The 15,309-nt window shown below is 44.3% G+C and overlaps 17 non-coding genes across 17 annotated transcripts; all 17 read left to right on the top strand.

Moving 5' to 3' along the window:
- The first annotated feature begins 1,430 nt into the window (after positions 1 to 1,430).
- Positions 1,431 to 1,523, top strand: TRNAI-UAU (transfer RNA isoleucine (anticodon UAU)). Its single transcript is given in 2 exon segments — positions 1,431 to 1,468; positions 1,488 to 1,523. It is a non-coding gene; the product is annotated as a tRNA-Ile (tRNA).
- A 327-nt stretch (positions 1,524 to 1,850) lies between these two features.
- On the top strand, positions 1,851 to 1,923 carry TRNAR-CCU (transfer RNA arginine (anticodon CCU)). The gene has a single exon. It is a non-coding gene; the product is annotated as a tRNA-Arg (tRNA).
- A 1,222-nt stretch (positions 1,924 to 3,145) lies between these two features.
- TRNAI-UAU (transfer RNA isoleucine (anticodon UAU)) lies at positions 3,146 to 3,238 on the top strand. The gene is given in 2 exon segments: positions 3,146 to 3,183; positions 3,203 to 3,238. It is a non-coding gene; the product is annotated as a tRNA-Ile (tRNA).
- Positions 3,239 to 3,565: 327 nt separating this feature from the next.
- On the top strand, positions 3,566 to 3,638 carry TRNAR-CCU (transfer RNA arginine (anticodon CCU)). Its single transcript has one exon. It is a non-coding gene; the product is annotated as a tRNA-Arg (tRNA).
- A 1,222-nt stretch (positions 3,639 to 4,860) lies between these two features.
- Positions 4,861 to 4,953, top strand: TRNAI-UAU (transfer RNA isoleucine (anticodon UAU)). Its single transcript is given in 2 exon segments — positions 4,861 to 4,898; positions 4,918 to 4,953. It is a non-coding gene; the product is annotated as a tRNA-Ile (tRNA).
- A 327-nt stretch (positions 4,954 to 5,280) lies between these two features.
- Positions 5,281 to 5,353, top strand: TRNAR-CCU (transfer RNA arginine (anticodon CCU)). Its single transcript has one exon. It is a non-coding gene; the product is annotated as a tRNA-Arg (tRNA).
- A 1,222-nt stretch (positions 5,354 to 6,575) lies between these two features.
- On the top strand, positions 6,576 to 6,668 carry TRNAI-UAU (transfer RNA isoleucine (anticodon UAU)). Its single transcript is given in 2 exon segments — positions 6,576 to 6,613; positions 6,633 to 6,668. It is a non-coding gene; the product is annotated as a tRNA-Ile (tRNA).
- Positions 6,669 to 6,995: 327 nt separating this feature from the next.
- On the top strand, positions 6,996 to 7,068 carry TRNAR-CCU (transfer RNA arginine (anticodon CCU)). Its single transcript has one exon. It is a non-coding gene; the product is annotated as a tRNA-Arg (tRNA).
- A 1,222-nt stretch (positions 7,069 to 8,290) lies between these two features.
- TRNAI-UAU (transfer RNA isoleucine (anticodon UAU)) lies at positions 8,291 to 8,383 on the top strand. Its single transcript is given in 2 exon segments — positions 8,291 to 8,328; positions 8,348 to 8,383. It is a non-coding gene; the product is annotated as a tRNA-Ile (tRNA).
- A 327-nt stretch (positions 8,384 to 8,710) lies between these two features.
- TRNAR-CCU (transfer RNA arginine (anticodon CCU)) lies at positions 8,711 to 8,783 on the top strand. Its single transcript has one exon. It is a non-coding gene; the product is annotated as a tRNA-Arg (tRNA).
- Positions 8,784 to 10,005: 1,222 nt separating this feature from the next.
- Positions 10,006 to 10,098, top strand: TRNAI-UAU (transfer RNA isoleucine (anticodon UAU)). The gene is given in 2 exon segments: positions 10,006 to 10,043; positions 10,063 to 10,098. It is a non-coding gene; the product is annotated as a tRNA-Ile (tRNA).
- Positions 10,099 to 10,425: 327 nt separating this feature from the next.
- Positions 10,426 to 10,498, top strand: TRNAR-CCU (transfer RNA arginine (anticodon CCU)). Its single transcript has one exon. It is a non-coding gene; the product is annotated as a tRNA-Arg (tRNA).
- A 1,222-nt stretch (positions 10,499 to 11,720) lies between these two features.
- On the top strand, positions 11,721 to 11,813 carry TRNAI-UAU (transfer RNA isoleucine (anticodon UAU)). Its single transcript is given in 2 exon segments — positions 11,721 to 11,758; positions 11,778 to 11,813. It is a non-coding gene; the product is annotated as a tRNA-Ile (tRNA).
- A 327-nt stretch (positions 11,814 to 12,140) lies between these two features.
- TRNAR-CCU (transfer RNA arginine (anticodon CCU)) lies at positions 12,141 to 12,213 on the top strand. The gene has a single exon. It is a non-coding gene; the product is annotated as a tRNA-Arg (tRNA).
- A 1,222-nt stretch (positions 12,214 to 13,435) lies between these two features.
- On the top strand, positions 13,436 to 13,528 carry TRNAI-UAU (transfer RNA isoleucine (anticodon UAU)). The gene is given in 2 exon segments: positions 13,436 to 13,473; positions 13,493 to 13,528. It is a non-coding gene; the product is annotated as a tRNA-Ile (tRNA).
- Positions 13,529 to 13,855: 327 nt separating this feature from the next.
- On the top strand, positions 13,856 to 13,928 carry TRNAR-CCU (transfer RNA arginine (anticodon CCU)). The gene has a single exon. It is a non-coding gene; the product is annotated as a tRNA-Arg (tRNA).
- Positions 13,929 to 15,150: 1,222 nt separating this feature from the next.
- Positions 15,151 to 15,243, top strand: TRNAI-UAU (transfer RNA isoleucine (anticodon UAU)). The gene is given in 2 exon segments: positions 15,151 to 15,188; positions 15,208 to 15,243. It is a non-coding gene; the product is annotated as a tRNA-Ile (tRNA).
- The last annotated feature ends 66 nt before the right edge of the window (positions 15,244 to 15,309 follow it).

Below are 15,309 nucleotides of genomic sequence, written 5' to 3'. Positions count from 1 at the left end.
AAAAAATAATATCTTCTATGAACTCACTATGCCTCTCAGTGAATACTTTGGGATGTCTTCTTTCCAAAATGGGGTCATTTGGGGGGTATTTATACTATCCTGGAATTCTAGCCCCTCATGAAACATGACAGGGGGTCAGAAAAGTCAGAGATGCTTGAAAATGGGAAAATTCACTTTTGGCACCATAGTTTGTAAACGCTATAACTTTTACCCAAACCAATAAATATACACTGAATGGGTTTTTTTTTATCAAAAACATGTTTGTCCACATTTTTCGCGCTGCATGTATACAGAAATTTTACTTTATTTGAAAAATGTCAGCACAGAAAGTTTAAAAAATCATTTTTTTGCCAAAATTCATGTCTTTTTTGATGAATATAATAAAAAGTAAAAATCGCAGGAGCAATCAAATAGCATCAAAAGAAAGCTTTATTAGTGACAAGAAAAGGAGCCAAAATTCATTTAGGTGGTAGGTTGTATGAGCGAGCAATAAACCGTGAAAGCTGCAGTGGTCTGAATGGAAAAAAAGTGGCCGGTCCTTAAGGGGTAGAAAGCCCTAGGTCCTCAAGTGGTTAAAGGTTGTTATGCTGTTGCGTATCTTTTAGAGCAGAAAGGACGTTCTGAGTTCAGGTCCACTTGAAATTCGACAAGGCTTTCAATGGGTATCCCACATCTCGTTACAAAAGGTCAAAGAAATGTAAAGTCACTATCATGTCACCACACTATGGAAAATCATAGCAAATCCACCTTCAAAATGCACTTCCTGCTGATTTTCACGGACCCACTTCAAAGCTAGATGCAACGCGCAATTGTGAACATCTCAATTGGCCGGCTCTGCTGTCATATATATTTATATCTTCTATAATAATAAATTCAATCTGTCATTTTGGGTGCTGTGTGTAAGATACGCCTTGCCCAGTAAATACCCCAGGGATTCCTTGCATCATGCCTGCATGTGTAGTCTGTCCAACTCAGCCGACTGCATTGCGACTCTGGAGGAGTGGCACCTGCTGGGGATAAAACATGACTTGAGATAGGTGTGCTTTTCCTTATTATCGCCTTATATGCAGTAGGAACATGCACATTTAGCAGCAGACCAGAATGATCTCACACCTTTTCAGAGGTATTCATGGCTTTCAAAGCCTGCTCTCATGGCCTATTCTCTCACCACCACAAAAAAAGTGTGATTGTGTGCTCCTAGTCTGTGTCAAGCCTCCATTGAAGTCCACTCACCTCTATGGAGATGATCTTAATAGTCACCTTGGCTTGCTGATTTGGACAAACGCTCCCTGTCTTCTACCGGTTTTCTTCTTAACAAACAATTGACTTGGTCTTATAATGATTTATGACATGTGCTTCATTTTAACGAGTTACGCATCACAGGCCAAGTGTCCTGGTGATAAAGGCACCTCCCCAACATCAGCAACGGAGCTCCAGTGGCGCAATCGGTTAGCGCGCGGTACTTATAAGACAGTATCTGTTGAGCAATGCCGAGGTTGTGAGTTCGAGCCTCACCTGGAGCAGAGATAGTTGCCTTTTTGCTTCCTTTAATCACCTTTCTCCTATGACCCAAAACATTCAAGCCAAAGGGTGCCAGTATGCCACTGCTACACGCAGGAGCTGTCATTGCCCAACAAGGGAAGCTTGTTTTGAGTGAGGACCAAAAAGAATGAGACCAATGCTTTTGCTTGTTGAAGAGCAGTGGAGGAAGCTGGCAAGAGCTATATCACCTGCAAAATCCATGGCACAACACAAGGAAAAGAAGTACGTCCATTTGCAACTCATTTGCTGCAAGAGGCATTGTGCAGTCTCTGTGGAGCAAAAGCCTACTTGCTGCACTTCTACAGCATGCCCCAGTGGCCTAATGGATAAGGCACTGGCCTCCTAAGCCAGGGATTGTGGGTTTGAGTCCCATCTGGGGTGGCACATTCCTTCTTTGGCCCTTACATGTAGCATACCAACACACATTGTACTCTGATACAAATGACTTGGATTCTCATGGCTGCCAAAGGCTTTTAAAGTGGACCAGAACTCTTGCACAGGAAAGAAGGAGAACATAGAGAAATGCATCCTGTGTATGTATTTAGAGACTTTAGCCTGTCCCCCTCATTTGTGTCTAATCACTAGTTGTGGTGATCACCCTGGGTCACATGACTGCCAATGGCAGATAAGCTCATTTGAAAGCACAGCCTGTTAACAATATGTCTGCTTCCATCAGTCAGGAAGTAGAAACAGTGCAGATTTATCTTAGGATTTCTATTAGCTGTAACAAAGAAATGTTTCTTGTTTAAAGGTTGTTATGCTGTTGCGTATCTTTTAGAGCAGAAAGGACGTTCTGAGTTCAGGTCCACTTGAAATTCGACAAGGCTTTCAATGGGTATCCCACATCTCGTTACAAAAGGTCAAAGAAATGTAAAGTCACTATCATGTCACCACACTATGGAAAATCATAGCAAATCCACCTTCAAAATGCACTTCCTGCTGATTTTCACGGACCCACTTCAAAGCTAGATGCAACGCGCAATTGTGAACATCTCAATTGGCCGGCTCTGCTGTCATATATATTTATATCTTCTATAATAATAAATTCAATCTGTCATTTTGGGTGCTGTGTGTAAGATACGCCTTGCCCAGTAAATACCCCAGGGATTCCCTGCATCATGCCTGCATGTGTAGTCTGCCCAACTCAGCCGACTGCATTGCGACTCTGGAGGAGTGGCACCTGCTGGGGATAAAACATGACTTGAGATAGGTGTGCTTTTCCTTATTATCGCCTTATATGCAGTAGGAACATGCACATTTAGCAGCAGACCAGAATGATCTCACACCTTTTCAGAGGTATTCATGGCTTTCAAAGCCTGCTCTCATGGCCTATTCTCTCACCACCACAAAAAAAGTGTGATTGTGTGCTCCTAGTCTGTGTCAAGCCTCCATTGAAGTCCACTCACCTCTATGGAGATGATCTTAATAGTCACCTTGGCTTGCTGATTTGGACAAACGCTCCCTGTCTTCTACCGGTTTTCTTCTTAACAAACAATTGACTTGGTCTTATAATGATTTATGACATGTGCTTCATTTTAACGAGTTACGCATCACAGGCCAAGTGTCCTGGTGATAAAGGCACCTCCCCAACAGCAGCAACGGAGCTCCAGTGGCGCAATCGGTTAGCGCGCGGTACTTATAAGACAGTATCTGTTGAGCAATGCCGAGGTTGTGAGTTCGAGCCTCACCTGGAGCAGAGATAGTTGCCCTTTTGCTTCCTTTAATCACCTTTCTCCTATGACCCAAAACATTCAAGCCAAAGGGTGCCAGTATGCCACTGCTACACGCAGGAGCTGTCATTGCCCAACAAGGGAAGCTTGTTTTGAGTGAGGACCAAAAAGAATGAGACCAATGCTTTTGCTTGTTGAAGAGCAGTGGAGGAAGCTGGCAAGAGCTATATCACCTGCAAAATCCATGGCACAACACAAGGAAAAGAAGTACGTCCATTTGCAACTCATTTGCTACAAGAGGCATTGTGCAGTCTCTGTGGAGCAAAAGCCTACTTGCTGCACTTCTACAGCATGCCCCAGTGGCCTAATGGATAAGGCACTGGCCTCCTAAGCCAGGGATTGTGGGTTCGAGTCCCATCTGGGGTGGCACAATCCTTCTTTGGCCCTTACATGTAGCATACCAACACACATTGTACTCTAATACAAATGACTTGGATTCTCATGGCTGCCAAAGGCTTTTAAAGTGGACCAGAACTCTTGCACAGGAAAGAAGGAAAACATAGAGAAATGCATCCTGTGTATGTATTTAGAGACTTTAGCCTGTCCCCCTCATTTGTGTCTAATCACTAGTTGTGGTGATCACCCTGGGTCACATGACTGCCAATGGCAGATAAGCTCATTTGAAAGCACAGCCTGTTAACAATATGTCTGCTTCCATCAGTCAGGAAGTAGAAACAGTGCAGATTTATCTTAGGATTTCTATTAGCTGTAACAAAGAAATGTTTCTTGTTTAAAGGTTGTTATGCTGTTGCGTATCTTTTAGAGCAGAAAGGACGTTCTGAGTTCAGGTCCACTTGAAATTCGACAAGGCTTTCAATGGGTATCCCACATCTCGTTACAAAAGGTCAAAGAAATGTAAAGTCACTATCATGTCACCACACTATGGAAAATCATAGCAAATCCACCTTCAAAATGCACTTCCTGCTGATTTTCACGGACCCACTTCAAAGCTAGATGCAACGCGCAATTGTGAACATCTCAATTGGCCGGCTCTGCTGTCATATATATTTATATCTTCTATAATAATAAATTCAATCTGTCATTTTGGGTGCTGTGTGTAAGATACGCCTTGCCCAGTAAATACCCCAGGGATTCCCTGCATCATGCCTGCATGTGTAGTCTGCCCAACTCAGCCGACTGCATTGCGACTCTGGAGGAGTGGCACCTGCTGGGGATAAAACATGACTTGAGATAGGTGTGCTTTTCCTTATTATCGCCTTATATGCAGTAGGAACATGCACATTTAGCAGCAGACCAGAATGATCTCACACCTTTTCAGAGGTATTCATGGCTTTCAAAGCCTGCTCTCATGGCCTATTCTCTCACCACCACAAAAAAAGTGTGATTGTGTGCTCCTAGTCTGTGTCAAGCCTCCATTGAAGTCCACTCACCTCTATGGAGATGATCTTAATAGTCACCTTGGCTTGCTGATTTGGACAAACGCTCCCTGTCTTCTACCGGTTTTCTTCTTAACAAACAATTGACTTGGTCTTATAATGATTTATGACATGTGCTTCATTTTAACGAGTTACGCATCACAGGCCAAGTGTCCTGGTGATAAAGGCACCTCCCCAACAGCAGCAACGGAGCTCCAGTGGCGCAATCGGTTAGCGCGCGGTACTTATAAGACAGTATCTGTTGAGCAATGCTGAGGTTGTGAGTTCGAGCCTCACCTGGAGCAGAGATAGTTGCCCTTTTGCTTCCTTTAATCACCTTTCTCCTATGACCCAAAACATTCAAGCCAAAGGGTGCCAGTATGCCACTGCTACACGCAGGAGCTGTCATTGCCCAACAAGGGAAGCTTGTTTTGAGTGAGGACCAAAAAGAATGAGACCAATGCTTTTGCTTGTTGAAGAGCAGTGGAGGAAGCTGGCAAGAGCTATATCACCTGCAAAATCCATGGCACAACACAAGGAAAAGAAGTACGTCCATTTGCAACTCATTTGCTACAAGAGGCATTGTGCAGTCTCTGTGGAGCAAAAGCCTACTTGCTGCACTGCTACAGCATGCCCCAGTGGCCTAATGGATAAGGCACTGGCCTCCTAAGCCAGGGATTGTGGGTTCGAGTCCCATCTGGGGTGGCACAATCCTTCTTTGGCCCTTACATGTAGCATACCAACACACATTGTACTCTGATACAAATGACCTGGATTCTCATGGCTGCCAAAGGCTTTTAAAGTGGACCAGAACTCTTGCACAGGAAAGAAGGAAAACATAGAGAAATGCACCCTGTGTATGTATTTAGAGACTTTAGCCTGTCCCCCTCATTTGTGTCTAATCACTAGTTGTGGTGATCACCCTGGGTCACATGACTGCCAATGGCAGATAAGCTCATTTGAAAGCACAGCCTGTTAACAATATGTCTGCTTCCATCAGTCAGGAAGTAGAAACAGTGCAGATTTCTCTTAGGATTTCTATTAGCTGTAACAAAGAAATGTTTCTTGTTTAAAGGTTGTTATGCTGTTGCGTATCTTTTAGAGCAGAAAGGACGTTCTGAGTTCAGGTCCACTTGAAATTCGACAAGGCTTTCAATGGGTATCCCACATCTCGTTACAAAAGGTCAAAGAAATGTAAAGTCACTATCATGTCACCACACTATGGAAAATCATAGCAAATCCACCTTCAAAATGCACTTCCTGCTGATTTTCACGGACCCACTTCAAAGCTAGATGCAACGCGCAATTGTGAACATCTCAATTGGCCGGCTCTGCTGTCATATATATTTATATCTTCTATAATAATAAATTCAATCTGTCATTTTGGGTGCTGTGTGTAAGATACGCCTTGCCCAGTAAATACCCCAGGGATTCCTTGCATCATGCCTGCATGTGTAGTCTGTCCAACTCAGCCGACTGCATTGCGACTCTGGAGGAGTGGCACCTGCTGGGGATAAAACATGACTTGAGATAGGTGTGCTTTTCCTTATTATCGCCTTATATGCAGTAGGAACATGCACATTTAGCAGCAGACCAGAATGATCTCACACCTTTTCAGAGGTATTCATGGCTTTCAAAGCCTGCTCTCATGGCCTATTCTCTCACCACCACAAAAAAAGTGTGATTGTGTGCTCCTAGTCTGTGTCAAGCCTCCATTGAAGTCCACTCACCTCTATGGAGATGATCTTAATAGTCACCTTGGCTTGCTGATTTGGACAAACGCTCCCTGTCTTCTACCGGTTTTCTTCTTAACAAACAATTGACTTGGTCTTATAATGATTTATGACATGTGCTTCATTTTAACGAGTTACGCATCACAGGCCAAGTGTCCTGGTGATAAAGGCACCTCCCCAACACCAGCAACGGAGCTCCAGTGGCGCAATCGGTTAGCGCGCGGTACTTATAAGACAGTATCTGTTGAGCAATGCCGAGGTTGTGAGTTCGAGCCTCACCTGGAGCAGAGATAGTTGCCTTTTTGCTTCCTTTAATCACCTTTCTCCTATGACCCAAAACATTCAAGCCAAAGGGTGCCAGTATGCCACTGCTACACGCAGGAGCTGTCATTGCCCAACAAGGGAAGCTTGTTTTGAGTGAGGACCAAAAAGAATGAGACCAATGCTTTTGCTTGTTGAAGAGCAGTGGAGGAAGCTGGCAAGAGCTATATCACCTGCAAAATCCATGGCACAACACAAGGAAAAGAAGTACGTCCATTTGCAACTCATTTGCTGCAAGAGGCATTGTGCAGTCTCTGTGGAGCAAAAGCCTACTTGCTGCACTTGTACAGCATGCCCCAGTGGCCTAATGGATAAGGCACTGGCCTCCTAAGCCAGGGATTGTGGGTTCGAGTCCCATCTGGGGTGGCACATTCCTTCTTTGGCCCTTACATGTAGCATACCAACACACATTGTACTCTGATACAAATGACTTGGATTCTCATGGCTGCCAAAGGCTTTTAAAGTGGACCAGAACTCTTGCACAGGAAAGAAGGAGAACATAGAGAAATGCATCCTGTGTATGTATTTAGAGACTTTAGCCTGTCCCCCTCATTTGTGTCTAATCACTAGTTGTGGTGATCACCCTGGGTCACATGACTGCCAATGGCAGATAAGCTCATTTGAAAGCACAGCCTGTTAACAATATGTCTGCTTCCATCAGTCAGGAAGTAGAAACAGTGCAGATTTCTCTTAGGATTTCTATTAGCTGTAACAAAGAAATGTTTCTTGTTTAAAGGTTGTTATGCTGTTGCGTATCTTTTAGAGCAGAAAGGACGTTCTGAGTTCAGGTCCACTTGAAATTCGACAAGGCTTTCAATGGGTATCCCACATCTCGTTACAAAAGGTCAAAGAAATGTAAAGTCACTATCATGTCACCACACTATGGAAAATCATAGCAAATCCACCTTCAAAATGCACTTCCTGCTGATTTTCACGGACCCACTTCAAAGCTAGATGCAACGCGCAATTGTGAACATCTCAATTGGCCGGCTCTGCTGTCATATATATTTATATCTTCTATAATAATAAATTCAATCTGTCATTTTGGGTGCTGTGTGTAAGATACGCCTTGCCCAGTAAATACCCCAGGGATTCCTTGCATCATGCCTGCATGTGTAGTCTGCCCAACTCAGCCGACTGCATTGCGACTCTGGAGGAGTGGCACCTGCTGGGGATAAAACATGACTTGAGATAGGTGTGCTTTTCCTTATTATCGCCTTATATGCAGTAGGAACATGCACATTTAGCAGCAGACCAGAATGATCTCACACCTTTTCAGAGGTATTCATGGCTTTCAAAGCCTGCTCTCATGGCCTATTCTCTCACCACCACAAAAAAAGTGTGATTGTGTGCTCCTAGTCTGTGTCAAGCCTCCATTGAAGTCCACTCACCTCTATGGAGATGATCTTAATAGTCACCTTGGCTTGCTGATTTGGACAAACGCTCCCTGTCTTCTACCGGTTTTCTTCTTAACAAACAATTGACTTGGTCTTATAATGATTTATGACATGTGCTTCATTTTAACGAGTTACGCATCACAGGCCAAGTGTCCTGGTGATAAAGGCACCTCCCCAACACCAGCAACGGAGCTCCAGTGGCGCAATCGGTTAGCGCGCGGTGCTTATAAGACAGTATCTGTTGAGCAATGCCGAGGTTGTGAGTTCGAGCCTCACCTGGAGCAGAGATAGTTGCCTTTTTGCTTCCTTTAATCACCTTTCTCCTATGACCCAAAACATTCAAGCCAAAGGGTGCCAGTATGCCACTGCTACACGCAGGAGCTGTCATTGCCCAACAAGGGAAGCTTGTTTTGAGTGAGGACCAAAAAGAATGAGACCAATGCTTTTGCTTGTTGAAGAGCAGTGGAGGAAGCTGGCAAGAGCTATATCACCTGCAAAATCCATGGCACAACACAAGGAAAAGAAGTACGTCCATTTGCAACTCATTTGCTGCAAGAGGCATTGTGCAGTCTCTGTGGAGCAAAAGCCTACTTGCTGCACTTGTACAGCATGCCCCAGTGGCCTAATGGATAAGGCACTGGCCTCCTAAGCCAGGGATTGTGGGTTCGAGTCCCATCTGGGGTGGCACATTCCTTCTTTGGCCCTTACATGTAGCATACCAACACACATTGTACTCTGATACAAATGACTTGGATTCTCATGGCTGCCAAAGGCTTTTAAAGTGGACCAGAACTCTTGCACAGGAAAGAAGGAGAACATAGAGAAATGCATCCTGTGTATGTATTTAGAGACTTTAGCCTGTCCCCCTCATTTGTGTCTAATCACTAGTTGTGGTGATCACCCTGGGTCACATGACTGCCAATGGCAGATAAGCTCATTTGAAAGCACAGCCTGTTAACAATATGTCTGCTTCCATCAGTCAGGAAGTAGAAACAGTGCAGATTTCTCTTAGGATTTCTATTAGCTGTAACAAAGAAATGTTTCTTGTTTAAAGGTTGTTATGCTGTTGCGTATCTTTTAGAGCAGAAAGGACGTTCTGAGTTCAGGTCCACTTGAAATTCGACAAGGCTTTCAATGGGTATCCCACATCTCGTTACAAAAGGTCAAAGAAATGTAAAGTCACTATCATGTCACCACACTATGGAAAATCATAGCAAATCCACCTTCAAAATGCACTTCCTGCTGATTTTCACGGACCTACTTCAAAGCTAGATGCAACGCGCAATTGTGAACATCTCAATTGGCCGGCTCTGCTGTCATATATATTTATATCTTCTATAATAATAAATTCAATCTGTCATTTTGGGTGCTGTGTGTAAGATACGCCTTGCCCAGTAAATACCCCAGGGATTCCCTGCATCATGCCTGCATGTGTAGTCTGCCCAACTCAGCCGACTGCATTGCGACTCTGGAGGAGTGGCACCTGCTGGGGATAAAACATGACTTGAGATAGGTGTGCTTTTCCTTATTATCGCCTTATATGCAGTAGGAACATGCACATTTAGCAGCAGACCAGAATGATCTCACACCTTTTCAGAGGTATTCATGGCTTTCAAAGCCTGCTCTCATGGCCTATTCTCTCACCACCACAAAAAAAGTGTGATTGTGTGCTCCTAGTCTGTGTCAAGCCTCCATTGAAGTCCACTCACCTCTATGGAGATGATCTTAATAGTCACCTTGGCTTGCTGATTTGGACAAACGCTCCCTGTCTTCTACCGGTTTTCTTCTTAACAAACAATTGACTTGGTCTTATAATGATTTATGACATGTGCTTCATTTTAACGAGTTACGCATCACAGGCCAAGTGTCCTGGTGATAAAGGCACCTCCCCAACAGCAGCAACGGAGCTCCAGTGGTGCAATCGGTTAGCGCGCGGTACTTATAAGACAGTATCTGTTGAGCAATGCTGAGGTTGTGAGTTCGAGCCTCACCTGGAGCAGAGATAGTTGCCCTTTTGCTTCCTTTAATCACCTTTCTCCTATGACCCAAAACATTCAAGCCAAAGGGTGCCAGTATGCCACTGCTACACGCAGGAGCTGTCATTGCCCAACAAGGGAAGCTTGTTTTGAGTGAGGACCAAAAAGAATGAGACCAATGCTTTTGCTTGTTGAAGAGCAGTGGAGGAAGCTGGCAAGAGCTATATCACCTGCAAAATCCATGGCACAACACAAGGAAAAGAAGTACGTCCATTTGCAACTCATTTGCTGCAAGAGGCATTGTGCAGTCTCTGTGGAGCAAAAGCCTACTTGCTGCACTTGTACAGCATGCCCCAGTGGCCTAATGGATAAGGCACTGGCCTCCTAAGCCAGGGATTGTGGGTTCGAGTCCCATCTGGGGTGGCACATTCCTTCTTTGGCCCTTACATGTAGCATACCAACACACATTGTACTCTGATACAAATGACTTGGATTCTCATGGCTGCCAAAGGCTTTTAAAGTGGACCAGAACTCTTGCACAGGAAAGAAGGAGAACATAGAGAAATGCATCCTGTGTATGTATTTAGAGACTTTAGCCTGTCCCCCTCATTTGTGTCTAATCACTAGTTGTGGTGATCACCCTGGGTCACATGACTGCCAATGGCAGATAAGCTCATTTGAAAGCACAGCCTGTTAACAATATGTCTGCTTCCATCAGTCAGGAAGTAGAAACAGTGCAGATTTATCTTAGGATTTCTATTAGCTGTAACAAAGAAATGTTTCTTGTTTAAAGGTTGTTATGCTGTTGCGTATCTTTTAGAGCAGAAAGGACGTTCTTAGTTCAGGTCCACTTGAAATTCGACAAGGCTTTCAATGGGTATCCCACATCTCGTTACAAAAGGTCAAAGAAATGTAAAGTCACTATCATGTCACCACACTATGGAAAATCATAGCAAATCCACCTTCAAAATGCACTTCCTGCTGATTTTCACGGACCCACTTCAAAGCTAGATGCAACGCGCAATTGTGAACATCTCAATTGGCCGGCTCTGCTGTCATATATATTTATATCTTCTATAATAATAAATTCAATCTGTCATTTTGGGTGCTGTGTGTAAGATACGCCTTGCCCAGTAAATACCCCAGGGATTCCCTGCATCATGCCTGCATGTGTAGTCTGCCCAACTCAGCCGACTGCATTGCGACTCTGGAGGAGTGGCACCTGCTGGGGATAAAACATGACTTGAGATAGGTGTGCTTTTCCTTATTATCGCCTTATATGCAGTAGGAACATGCACATTTAGCAGCAGACCAGAATGATCTCACACCTTTTCAGAGGTATTCATGGCTTTCAAAGCCTGCTCTCATGGCCTATTCTCTCACCACCACAAAAAAAGTGTGATTGTGTGCTCCTAGTCTGTGTCAAGCCTCCATTGAAGTCCACTCACCTCTATGGAGATGATCTTAATAGTCACCTTGGCTTGCTGATTTGGACAAACGCTCCCTGTCTTCTACCGGTTTTCTTCTTAACAAACAATTGACTTGGTCTTATAATGATTTATGACATGTGCTTCATTTTAACGAGTTACGCATCACAGGCCAAGTGTCCTGGTGATAAAGGCACCTCCCCAACAGCAGCAACGGAGCTCCAGTGGCACAATCAGTTAGCGCGCGGTACTTATAAGACAGTATCTGTTGAGCAATGCCGAGGTTGTGAGTTCGAGCCTCACCTGGAGCAGAGATAGTTGCCCTTTTGCTTCCTTTAATCACCTTTCTCCTATGACCCAAAACATTCAAGCCAAAGGGTGCCAGTATGCCACTGCTACACGCAGGAGCTGTCATTGCCCAACAAGGGAAGCTTGTTTTGAGTGAGGACCAAAAAGAATGAGACCAATGCTTTTGCTTGTTGAAGAGCAGTGGAGGAAGCTGGCAAGAGCTATATCACCTGCAAAATCCATGGCACAACACAAGGAAAAGAAGTACGTCCATTTGCAACTCATTTGCTACAAGAGGCATTGTGCAGTCTCTGTGGAGCAAAAGCCTACTTGCTGCACTTCTACAGCATGCCCCAGTGGCCTAATGGATAAGGCACTGGCCTCCTAAGCCAGGGATTGTGGGTTCGAGTCCCATCTGGGGTGGCACAATCCTTCTTTGGCCCTTACATGTAGCATACCAACACACATTGTACTCTGATACAAATGACTTGGATTCTCATGGCTGCCAAAGGCTTTTAAAGTGGACCAGAACTCTTGCACAGGAAAGAAGGAAAACATAGAGAAATGCACCCTGTGTATGTATTTAGAGACTTTAGCCTGTCCCCCTCATTTGTGTCTAATCACTAGTTGTGGTGATCACCCTGGGTCACATGACTGCCAATGGCAGATAAGCTCATTTGAAAGCACAGCCTGTTAACAATATGTCTGCTTCCATCAGTCAGGAAGTAGAAACAGTGCAGATTTATCTTAGGATTTCTATTAGCTGTAACAAAGAAATGTTTCTTGTTTAAAGGTTGTTATGCTGTTGCGTATCTTTTAGAGCAGAAAGGACGTTCTGAGTTCAGGTCCACTTGAAATTCGACAAGGCTTTCAATGGGTATCCCACATCTCGTTACAAAAGGTCAAAGAAATGTAAAGTCACTATCATGTCACCACACTATGGAAAATCATAGCAAATCCACCTTCAAAATGCACTTCCTGCTGATTTTCACGGACCCACTTCAAAGCTAGATGCAACGCGCAATTGTGAACATCTCAATTGGCCGGCTCTGCTGTCATATATATTTATATCTTCTATAATAATAAATTCAATCTGTCATTTTGGGTGCTGTGTGTAAGATACGCCTTGCCCAGTAAATACCCCAGGGATTCCCTGCATCATGCCTGCATGTGTAGTCTGCCCAACTCAGCCGACTGCATTGCGACTCTGGAGGAGTGGCACCTGCTGGGGATAAAACATGACTTGAGATAGGTGTGCTTTTCCTTATTATCGCCTTATATGCAGTAGGAACATGCACATTTAGCAGCAGACCAGAATGATCTCACACCTTTTCAGAGGTATTCATGGCTTTCAAAGCCTGCTCTCATGGCCTATTCTCTCACCACCACAAAAAAAGTGTGATTGTGTGCTCCTAGTCTGTGTCAAGCCTCCATTGAAGTCCACTCACCTCTATGGAGATGATCTTAATAGTCACCTTGGCTTGCTGATTTGGACAAACGCTCCCTGTCTTCTACCGGTTTTCTTCTTAACAAACAATTGACTTGGTCTTATAATGATTTATGACATGTGCTTCATTTTAACGAGTTACGCATCACAGGCCAAGTGTCCTGGTGATAAAGGCACCTCCCCAACAGCAGCAACGGAGCTCCAGTGGCGCAATCGGTTAGCGCGCGGTACTTATAAGACAGTATCTGTTGAGCAATGCCGAGGTTGTGAGTTCGAGCCTCACCTGGAGCAGAGATAGTTGCCTTTTTGCTTCCTTTAATCACCTTTCTCCTATGACCCAAAACATTCAAGCCAAAGGGTGCCAGTATGCCACTGCTACACGCAGGAGCTGTCATTGCCCAACAAGGGAAGCTTGTTTTGAGTGAGGACCAAAAAGAATGAGACCAATGCTTTTGCTTGTTGAAGAGCAGTGGAGGAAGCTGGCAAGAGCTATATCACCTGCAAAATCCATGGCACAACACAAGGAAAAGAAGTACGTCCATTTGCAACTCATTTGCTGCAAGAGGCATTGTGCAGTCTCTGTGGAGCAAAAGCCTACTTGCTGCACTTCTACAGCATGCCCCAGTGGCCTAATGGATAAGGCACTGGCCTCCTAAGCCAGGGATTGTGGGTTCGAGTCCCATCTGGGGTGGCACATTCCTTCTTTGGCCCTTACATGTAGCATACCAACACACATTGTACTCTGATACAAATGACTTGGATTCTCATGGCTGCCAAAGGCTTTTAAAGTGGACCAGAACTCTTGCACAGGAAAGAAGGAGAACATAGAGAAATGCATCCTGTGTATGTATTTAGAGACTTTAGCCTGTCCCCCTCATTTGTGTCTAATCACTAGTTGTGGTGATCACCCTGGGTCACATGACTGCCAATGGCAGATAAGCTCATTTGAAAGCACAGCCTGTTAACAATATGTCTGCTTCCATCAGTCAGGAAGTAGAAACAGTGCAGATTTATCTTAGGATTTCTATTAGCTGTAACAAAGAAATGTTTCTTGTTTAAAGGTTGTTATGCTGTTGCGTATCTTTTAGAGCAGAAAGGACGTTCTGAGTTCAGGTCCACTTGAAATTCGACAAGGCTTTCAATGGGTATCCCACATCTCGTTACAAAAGGTCAAAGAAATGTAAAGTCACTATCATGTCACCACACTATGGAAAATCATAGCAAATCCACCTTCAAAATGCACTTCCTGCTGATTTTCACGGACCTACTTCAAAGCTAGATGCAACGCGCAATTGTGAACATCTCAATTGGCCGGCTCTGCTGTCATATATATTTATATCTTCTATAATAATAAATTCAATCTGTCATTTTGGGTGCTGTGTGTAAGATACGCCTTGCCCAGTAAATACCCCAGGGATTCCCTGCATCATGCCTGCATGTGTAGTCTGCCCAACTCAGCCGACTGCATTGCGACTCTGGAGGAGTGGCACCTGCTGGGGATAAAACATGACTTGAGATAGGTGTGCTTTTCCTTATTATCGCCTTATATGCAGTAGGAACATGCACATTTAGCAGCAGACCAGAATGATCTCACACCTTTTCAGAGGTATTCATGGCTTTCAAAGCCTGCTCTCATGGCCTATTCTCTCACCACCACAAAAAAAGTGTGATTGTGTGCTCCTAGTCTGTGTCAAGCCTCCATTGAAGTCCACTCACCTCTATGGAGATGATCTTAATAGTCACCTTGGCTTGCTGATTTGGACAAACGCTCCCTGTCTTCTACCGGTTTTCTTCTTAACAAACAATTGACTTGGTCTTATAATGATTTATGACATGTGCTTCATTTTAACGAGTTACGCATCACAGGCCAAGTGTCCTGGTGATAAAGGCACCTCCCCAACAGCAGCAACGGAGCTCCAGTGGTGCAATCGGTTAGCGCGCGGTACTTATAAGACAGTATCTGTTGAGCAATGCTGAGGTTGTGAGTTCGAGCCTCACCTGGAGCAGAGATAGTTGCCCTTTTGCTTCCTTTAATCACCTTTCTCCTATGACCCAAAACATTCAAGCCAAAG

Source organism: Hyperolius riggenbachi, chromosome 3, assembly GCF_040937935.1.
Source record: "Hyperolius riggenbachi isolate aHypRig1 chromosome 3, aHypRig1.pri, whole genome shotgun sequence".
Taxonomy (NCBI): domain Eukaryota; kingdom Metazoa; phylum Chordata; class Amphibia; order Anura; family Hyperoliidae; genus Hyperolius; species Hyperolius riggenbachi.
The sequence above is the reverse complement of the archived record's forward strand: the minus strand, read 5'-3'. Positions and strand labels throughout refer to the sequence as shown.